Source organism: Centruroides sculpturatus, unplaced genomic scaffold (genome assembly GCF_000671375.1).
Source record: "Centruroides sculpturatus isolate CEXI.00-Female unplaced genomic scaffold, Cexi_2.0 scaffold757, whole genome shotgun sequence".
Classification (NCBI taxonomy): Eukaryota; Metazoa; Arthropoda; class Arachnida; order Scorpiones; family Buthidae; genus Centruroides; species Centruroides sculpturatus.
In genome coordinates this window covers 362,619-373,015 of record NW_019385107.1, presented here as the reverse complement: position 1 = coordinate 373,015, position 10,397 = coordinate 362,619, and positions in this window count along the sequence as shown.

Here is a 10,397-nt window from a genome sequence, read left to right as displayed (position 1 = left end):
ATATATAATAAAAATAAATAAATAAATAAAGAGTTTTCGAAAAGCTAGTAAATGATCCATTGCACGCGATTAATTAGTAGAATTCTTTTCATTGGATAAAGTACAATATGTAAAATAAACACGTGATGTCAGATTAGTAGAAAACAGCCAATTAGAATAAATTATTCGTACAAAAGTGATACACATAGATATATAATTTACAATAAGAAGTAAATCGCATTGTCTCTTAATTCAAGGCCTATCCTCACTATGAAAAGATTCAATTTGTTCATCTCCTGTTTGATGGTAATTGGTAAGTTGAATAAATTTTGTTATTTCATTTCGATTTTCAATTTTTTTTTCATGTTGATTCGAAATTCACAAAAATTTCATAAATATTTTGCAAAGAACCCAAATGTTATGAGTTTATATAAAATTTCTATCTTCATAATTTTATGTACACTGCTTAAGACAAGGCTCGTTTCCATGACATCAACAAAACACCTAATGATCTGCATTGAGAAGCAGATTGCTCATTACGAGTAAAATTATAGTTTACTGTACAGTAAGTCAATCCGAGGCAAATATTGTTTTTAAATATAACTCTATTGTAAAAATAGAAATAAGGTTTTCTGAGTTCACTTATTTATTACTTTTCTGTCTGTTATACATAACAGAAGAAAAGTATGGCGATTAGTAAAAATGACTCCCTCAAATATTTTACATTTTCGACTTAGGGCACATTGAAACGACGAGAAATGCATACAAATTTGGGTGTTTTTTCAATATACAGTCGACCCCCCTATATCACGGTAGATACCTTCCGGTTTTTATGAATTAACCATTTTTTACGAGTCGAGCCAATCACAGCCCGGCACGTATGCAGTTTACGGACTATGGCTGTTTGAAAGGTTTTTTCCATAAAATTAATCAATTCTAGGCTAATTCGACTTAACATTTCTAAAATACGTATAATTTTTTGGGGAATAATCCATATAAACTACGCTATAAACAAAAAGTTGTAGGATTACTTATCGAGCGTGCACCATTCGACTACGCCGTAGCTTAAGCTTGTTTTCGTCGTGGAGCTTGTCATCGAATGACGCTCGCGTGCTTCCTGATAAATTATTTTTTTGCGAAAAATTCGTTGAACTTTGGAGACATCATTAATTTTTATGGACGTTAAATAATATATGGTTTTTAGTAGGTCCGCTGCTCGTTTAAACTCAACGATTTGTGCAATCCTGTCGCGACACGAGTCGGCGATGACATTTTACCGAATTATAGGAGTTTTTTTAGCATGTTTCTACGAATACTGTCGCAATTTTTTCGCCGTGATATAGGAATCCGAACTACAGGAACCCGTGTTATAGGGGGGTCGACTGTATATGGATAATAGTGCGTGTGTTTTTATGTTTGTGTGTGGGAACCCGAGTTCGTTTACTCTGTTGAAGGCTCAATAATTCTTGTACTATTTGTGAAAATTTCTGAAAGTTTCCGAGGTTTGCATATTACGCGGATTATTACTATTAAATTTTTGAGATTAACGATAGAAAGGTTGGGAAGATAAAAAGGATAGTGTGTATCACCAGTAAGTCAGACTTCATGACGATTTTTCTGGTTATTAGCGAGGTTGCGGCTGACGTTTTCAACGCGAAAACGTGTACGTCGGACGTTCAGCGCCGCTTTCCTGTAAGCCTAGAAGTTGGGCAATGGTGTTTGGGACGTCGAGTATGATTCCACTGACTATCCAAACACCATTGTCAAACTTCTAGGCTTATAGGAAAGCGGCGCTGAACGGTCCGACATACACGTTTTCGCGTTGAAAACGTCGGCCGCAACCTCTCTATTATTATTTACAATTTTCTATATAGCACATGACTACCCTATAAATTAAACTTTTTGCATTTTATAATAGTTAAAAATATAAGAATTTTTAAAATAAAATATGATAAGAGATGGCGCCACCAAGAGTTGCTGGAAAAGTTAAGCAACTGATTGTTTTTCACATGCGCGCTTGATTCGTACACACATAATAAAAGTTACTGGCTAAACTGATTTGTACATTTACGTTTTTGCAGATGTAGTCGTAGAAAGTAAAGATGGCTACCCACTTGATAGCAATGGTTGCAGAATTATCTGCGATAATAACGATTTTTGTTAAAACCTGTGCACGTCAATGAAGGCAAACACAGGCTATTGTTCTTCATCGGAATTGGCATGTTATTGCGAAGGTCTTCCATCGGATGCCAAAGTCTTTGACCAAAATAATAACACCTGCAAGTAGAAGAAAAAAATAGAGAAAACGCATTAATTTGTACTGAAGAACGGTCTCTGTTAATGTTACAATGAATAAACGTAAAATAAAGAATATTGCATTATAATATCCTTTATTGTCTTCGTTATTTGTTTCAAGTTCTATCGTTTTGATACAATCTTTTATATTATTAATTTAAACTCGTTTATATATATATATATATATATACAATATAAATGTTTATATAAGTTTACAGTCTACAAGCGTGTACACACATATAAACATTTATACTGTATATATATATAGGTATATAGGTATATATCAGCATACTTTATACCGCATGCTTAATACAACGAGATTATACAGAAATTATTACAAAATTAAATTTACTATCATATATTATGAAAACAATTTATGATAGTAAATTTATTGATATTAATTAATGAAATAAATATAAAAATAAACCAAACAAATGATAATACAGTATAAAATTTCAAATAGAAAAGGGAAAAATTAAAAATAAAATTAAGTAATTTGATAATAGAATAGAAAGAAAAAAAGAAATTGCAGTGAAGATAGTATTAAAAACTATAAATAATTTTTTTATTTTATTATAAAATTATTTGGAGTTAGTACCAATATTGATTTTAAAAAAGTTTTGTTTTTCTCATGATTTCTATGACTTTTAAAAAAATTTTTAAATGAAGGTTTTATTTTCCAATTTATAACAGACTTCTGGTCATAAAAATTTAAATTTTCTTTTAAAAGTATTTGAAAGTTTTAAATTTTTCTACTAAATTTTTATTTATATTCTTTTTTTTTAGGAAAAAACATGTAACATATGCAAGTGAATGAATGAATAATAAAATAGGACGTTTTCAAACTTTATTTATGAAATAGGTTGATTGACAAAATGTTCTTCGCTTATTTTCTCTTATTTAGGTTTTTTCTTATTTTTCCCTTTGTTGTTTTTTTACAAAATAATAGTTGATATTCTAGCAATGAATTGCTTATGTTTTATGGCAACGTTTCTTGACGCGATGATAGTTTATTATAAAAATCTTTTTAGTTTTAAGTATATAAAATGAGAAAAAACTTAAATCCGGCCTCAATCATAATACATACCACGCTTTTTATTTCACCACCCCATCAATTTTTAATCACCAAAATTTAACAGTATAATCCTCCTGTTAATCAAACCTCCCTTCAAACGTTCAAGAATTTTCCAGAAAATTACACAAGTTATTAAGCTTTAAAAATGACAAACAAAATCATGTCACATACACACACTAATGTGACAGTGCGCGAAGCAACTCCTATGCTTACGTACCACGTGACCAAGGGTCCACTATGACAAAGTTGTCACGAATGACACCACTGTGCCTTTTAGACAGACAGAAACCTTTTTGTGCATGCCGTCGTGTCTGTAAGAGCTTGGACTCGGGATGGAGACGTATTGGGCGAAAGAAGTGCACTTTACAACTCGATTACGAAAAATAATACCCGTTTATTGATTTTATAAACTATTTACACATATAATCTTTAAGCGTGAGAGAGAGTTTACAAACGTTTGCGCCTGATATTTACCTGAAGATCGCTACCTTGATTTGGGCCTTTTTTTCCGTGGAGGAGACACTATAGTTCTTGGTGGGTACTTGAAACTATCGACGGTTAAAATTCTAATCGCTGGCAATTGGCGGAGTATTCGCGGCAAAGTATATCCTAGTGCACACATGTCCAACAATTGAGGACGACAAACTTTCTGTCGCGTCATCGGCCCCGTTCTTTTATTCTGAGGGTCCCCACTCTTGTAACTTTAGTCCTTTTTGGGTAAATTGTAAAATCCAAGTATAATAGCAAATGTTTTTTTAGTATCCGGTGACACATCCAGAAGTGTCACGTCTAGACAAAGAAGCAAGTCCACGAGAAGGGATATTGTCTTGTCCCTTTTGATTTTGGTTCTCTTTCGGAAAGTTTTTTTGAATAAAACTTTTCGTAAATATCAGGTCCTCACACTAACCTGTACACATATATTAAAAAATCCCGTTTTTTATTGCATTTTTTGAAGTTTTCAAGGTTTTTCGAATTTAAAAATGTAAAAATCTTTAAAGGTGACACTTTTAGCCGATCGTCATACTTTCCCTCTGTTATATAAAACAGCCGATAAAATCATAAAATGTGCGAATGCGTCATATATTCTTTAAGGATTTAATTATAAATAATAGAAATAAAGAATTGCATGTTTTTGAACTTCAAGTTATAATTATTTTCAAAATTTCTAGAGAAAACAAATAAATGTATTGTTCTAATCAACAATTACAAATTATTTTATTTTAATTTTAACACAGGATACAGGAAACTGTGATTTACATGCAAATATGCAGTTAGCTGTTGAATGACGTAGCTACGTATTTAGCTAATACAAAATAAATTTTTAGAACATATGTTATCAATTTTTTTATATTACTATCAAAAACATTTTTTAAAGTATAAGTATTTAAAGAGTAAAATAGTTTTAATACCCTTTCACTACTTATATTTTTCTGGTTTCCTGATACAGAGGGTAAGTATGGCGATAGATTAAAACATGCCGGACAAACTTTTTAGAATTTTCGACCCATACAGCTTCAAACGTCAAGAAATGCAAAAATATTCGGGAGTAATTTTCTGTATGTTTTAATGCTTGTGTGTGTATACGGGGGTACGATTCTGTTTATCCTCATTAAAGCTTAAATTTTTAAAAATACGTTCGAATTTCAGTCACACCTGAAAATGGCTTACTGTATTAGAATGAAAACGTTAGTGTTTCCTTTAATTAATAAACATTTCTCAGCAACAGGTGTATACATGCGTCATTATTAGGGAAAGTTCTACTATTAAATGTTTGTGGTTGAAAGTGGACAGGGCAGGAAGATAAAATGGGTCGTGTGTATCTCTAGGGTGAGACATAATGACAATTTTATTCGTTATTAACATTCTTACTTTTTTATAAAACTTATCCCTTCCCTAAAAATTAAGCTTTTTTGCCGTGTTATAATAGTTAAAACTAAAAACTTATAAAATAAAGTACGATAACAGATGACGCAACCGAAACTTTCCGGGAAAGTCAAGCAACTCGTCGCTAAATTTTTTTTATATACGCAATGAAAAGTATTTTCAAAGTTTCATTATTATATTAGAAACAACTGATCACAGTATTCTATGCCACATGATCTAGCATTTGGCTTGCCATTTGAAAGGTATTCTATTTTCCAGTCGTAATCATATTTCTAAAATAACAGTGCAGTTCCTTCTAAACCTCAGTGTGTGAAAAATGATTTTTATTTGTGGTATTTTACGTTTTGAAAAATTTAGCAAAATAAATACACTTTAAAACACAAAAAGGTTCATTTATTTCTAAGAGTCATTATTTTAAAAGTAATAAAATTGTTTGAGTTAGTAGCAATATTCATGGAAACTTTTCTTTTGTTGCACGGGTTCGATAACTCTTTTTTTGATTTTTGAATGAAGATTTTATTTTTTCACTTGTAACAGACTTCTGACCATAAAGATTTAGATTTTTTTAAGCATATTTGAAAGTTTTTAAACCTTTGTACTGAGTTTTTTCTAGAAAATTTTTATTGTCTGTTGTGAAAAAAAAAATTGCATATGCAAGTACAGTACTACCACGTATATATGAATTCACTATAAAACAAATGGACGTCAATCTCCGATCTATGAAAAAAACGTGTATTAACAGGAAATCGTAAATCTTTCCGGCTGTTTAACGATACTGAAAAGGAAGTAAAAAATATAACAGGGATTATTACTTGTTTATAATCCTTTGATATCGCTTTAATTTCCCGTTTACAATTCCTCTTTTAATTCAATTTCTGTAGTGTCACTACATTATAAAAGTGGCAGTAACTATTGGAGGAGTTGGCAGTAAATTTGAACGGCGGTTTTGGTGCAATTAAGCTAATTACGAATTATAGTCTTCCGTTTACAGGTAAGGTAACTCAAATTCATTTTCGTTTTGTTTTATGCCGACGGTTAACTGCTAATTTATGTTGTGTATAATATATTTTTTTCTGTAGTTTTGCCATACAAATAGATGTTTACCTTGTACTAATAAATAAATAAAATTAAGAAATATATTGAAATATTAAATTCTCGTAAATTCAATTATTTATCATTTAAGTCAGTGGTAGTCAAACTGGTTCTTACAGCTCACTAGTGGGCGTTCCAACCTTCATGGTGTGCAGTAGGGATTTTGTCCGATACAGAAGCACTTCCTTTTTTTTTATTTAATTGAATTTTTAAAAACATTGAAATAGAAATTTTTTAAAGTATCGTTTAAAAAATTTTATAGCATTATTTAAAAACATTTTCATTAGGTATTCATGAAATTCTTTAGTGTTTATATTTAAATTTCTGAAAATATACTATTTGTATCGCTCGCGCATGAGTTAAGTTTACGTTACGTAAGTGAAACTAAATTGCGCTACCAGCGCCTAGCATTACACTAGCCATAGTCAGTAATTTATCTCTGGTCAGTACTTAGATTTGTGAGAGTAAGCACGTGTCTACAGCTTTAAATAAAATATCTATATATATAAGCTATTGATCCCACTGTATATCTGTAATCTGTCACGGTATGCCTAGAACGCCCACTATGGGTTTCCCTAGAGATGACTTTTAGCTACTAATTAAATTAACAGTATAATTTATTTATTAACAGTATATTATTATTTTTGTTTGTAATAGGAATTTATTATTGCCATGAATTTATTATTTATACTGCGGAATGGCATCGCTGCTGCTAGAATGCCCACTAGGGGCGTCCTGGGCTTTCTTGTGAAATATTGTGAGTGCATGCCTCAAAAAGAGAAATACGCTCGTGGCTATTTGCCAGAGTATCTGAAGATGGGTTTCATAGAATATGTTGTAAATATACAACATCCAATGTGTTTATTGTGTCATAAAACACATTATCCGATGAAGCAATTAAGCCAATTCGTTTGAAAGAACTTCTTTCTACAAAGCATTCAAATGATAAGGACAAGCCCATTGAATATTTTCAGGAAATATATAAAAAAATTTAAAATCGTTCAACAGTCGTTGCATCATTTAAGAAACAACATGCAGCGAACGAAGATGGATTAATTGTCGCTTATCGCATTTCACAATTAATTGCAAAAAGTGGTAAAAGCTGTAATATTGGAGAAACTGTAATAATTCTCCCTATAAAAGCATTTATCTCAACAGTAATGCTTCAGGATATACTTCAAATTTTAAATACGTTGCCCCTAAACGAATGCACTGTAAAGCGACTAATTGAAAAAATGGCAGTTAATGTTAAATAAAAAAAAATATAAGTATTCTCCAAAACTCTTCATTTTCCATGCAATTGGAGGAGTCTACCATTGCAGATAATAACGCTTTATTGATGGCATATGTAGGTTATTTTGATGAAAACAATACATTACGAGAAGAAATGCTATTCGCAATAAATTTCATTATAGAATCAAGAGGATTATCTATATTTAATACTGTGAAATCATACTTTACAAAAAATAATATTCCTTTGAATACGCGCTAGTGATGGAGCACCATCAATGGAGGTCGCTATCGTGGATTTGTTGCTTATTTGAAGAAAGAAAGTGCCAAATGTTTTATGTATTTATTGTCTGGTGCACAGACAACATCTTGTACTTACATGTAGGAAAACATCTAAGTACAGTACAAGTCTCCATTCATCATTAACTATAATAATTCGAGCTGTAAACAAGATGAAATCCAATGCAAAAAATGATAGAATGTTTCGACAGCTGTGCCAGGAAAATAATAAAGTTTAATTACGTTACTTTTGCACACAGAAGTTCGGTGGCTGTCATATAATACATCTTTGGCTCATTTTGTAGCATTATATGATAGTGTCATACAATATTTTGAAAGTAATAGTGAGTCCCGTGGTGCGTAAGCATCGGAGGTTCTTCGCGTATTGTCACATTAGTGTGTGTATGTGACATGATTTTGTTCGTCATCTTTAAAGCTTAATAACTTGTGTGATTATTCTCGAAAATTTCTGAACGTTTGAAGGAAGGTTTCATTATCAGGAGGATTGATACTGTTAAATTTTGGTGATTAAACATCGAAGGGGTGGTGAAATAAATAGTATCGTGTGTATTACGATTGAGGCCAGATTTAAGCTTTTGTCATTTTATATACTTAAAAATAAAAAGATTTTTTATAATAAAGTATCATAAGAGATGGCGTCAAGAAACGTAGCCATGAAACATAAGCCATTCATTGCTTGAATATTAATTGTTTTTTTGTAATTTATGTGTGAGATTCTGAATATTTTAAGTTAAATTATTCTAAAAAGTGATAGAAAATAATTTAAAAATTAGATATAATATTTCGATATTTTTATCAAAGCTAAAAATCAAAGAGAACAAGAAACAAATATTTCCTGTGATGACAGTCAGTTCCTGAGAGAGATCCTTATCTCCCATGACAAAAGGGCTGACTAAACCAAAAAGGTTCATCACGATACTCTGTCAGATGATCTTAACTCTTAACATCCATTAGAGGAGAAAAAGAGTATAAAAGAGAGATAATCGCCAAAAATCGCGGACATCATCGTATCCTCCATAATGTAAAGTTAGTGCCATACTTCTTTGGAAATAACTTCCTCCCAAAGTGCAGAATTGTTATTAGTCACATTTCAAGTAAAGGAATATATTAGATTTATAAACTCTCTCACCTATTTCTCATACTAGGGACAGGATAGTTAAGATAGTTTTAGTTTGGAATAGTCCGTTTGTAAACTGCTTTTATTTTATTATGTATTATTAAATGTTGTTATTCCTTTGTTAAACGAGTGTTTTTGGTTTGTTCATGGCCAGACACTTTATCGCTTACCTACGCACTCTCCACTCGAAATAATATAGCCCTCCTTTTAGAAATAGCAATAGTAATTAAATTGCGAAATAATAGTTTAACTGGTGCCAGCGTTCTGACGTGATCGAGATCACACGATCTTGATCTCCACTTTCACTCAGAAAGGCTATCCATAGACGCAGTGAGCGGATCTAGCGATTCGATAGGATAACGCGTTGCTATCTTTTCGGTAGTCTCACACATGCTCGGTAGTCTCTCACATTCGGTAGTCTCACCCGCTGTAGTCTCACACATGCATAAAAAATATCTAAGGGAAAAATAAGAAAAAGCCTAATTAAGAGAAAATAAGCGAAAAACATTTTGTCAATTAACCTATTTGATAAATAAAGTTTGAAAACGCCCTATTTTATTATTCATTCATGCACTAGCATACGTTACTTATTTTTTTTAAACAAATAGAAAAAAATAATAAAAATTTAGTAGAAAAATGTAAAACTTCCAAATACTTTTAAAATTATATTTAAATCTTTATGGCCTGTTATAAATTGGAAAATAAAATTTTCATTTAAAATTTATTTTAATACTATCTTTATTCCAATTTCTAAAGCAGATAGTATGCAATGATAAACGTGCAAAGCTTCTAACATCTCTCAGCGATTATAATGTCTTAATATTAGTAAATACTAATATGTCAATTATTGTAACGTGCTCACGTATATCAAAAATTCAACAAGAAAATACCTTACAAAGCTTTGATTTAATTGGAAAGAATCTTTAGGAAATTTTGTGCAGTATTACAATAATAAAGAATTTGAATGTTTTAAAACAATGACTTTCAAAAATAAATAAACATTTCTATTCTTATAAAGTGTATTTATGTTGCTAAATTTTATACTTATTATTGGTAATACAGTAGAACCTCGAAAACTCGACCTAATGTGGACCGAAGGGTGGCCGAGTTTGTGAAAATGCCGAGTTATCGGGAATGGGGTTAAAAAAATAAGTACGAGTATTTCCTCAGAAAATACTGTACTGTACTTGTACAGTATTTACTTGTACAGAATATAACAGAGAATAAACTGCCCAAATACCCTTAAACAAAGGAAAAGTACGTCCTTTATGAAGGCATAGAGCCACTACATGAAAATGAAAATTAATGAATACACTGTGTACAGTAATTTACCTGATAAGACAGACCTCAGAAAAATACTTTATGAGAGCTTTTATACTTTTATAAAGCTGTCTATAATGAAAATTAATTAACTAAGGATTTTTT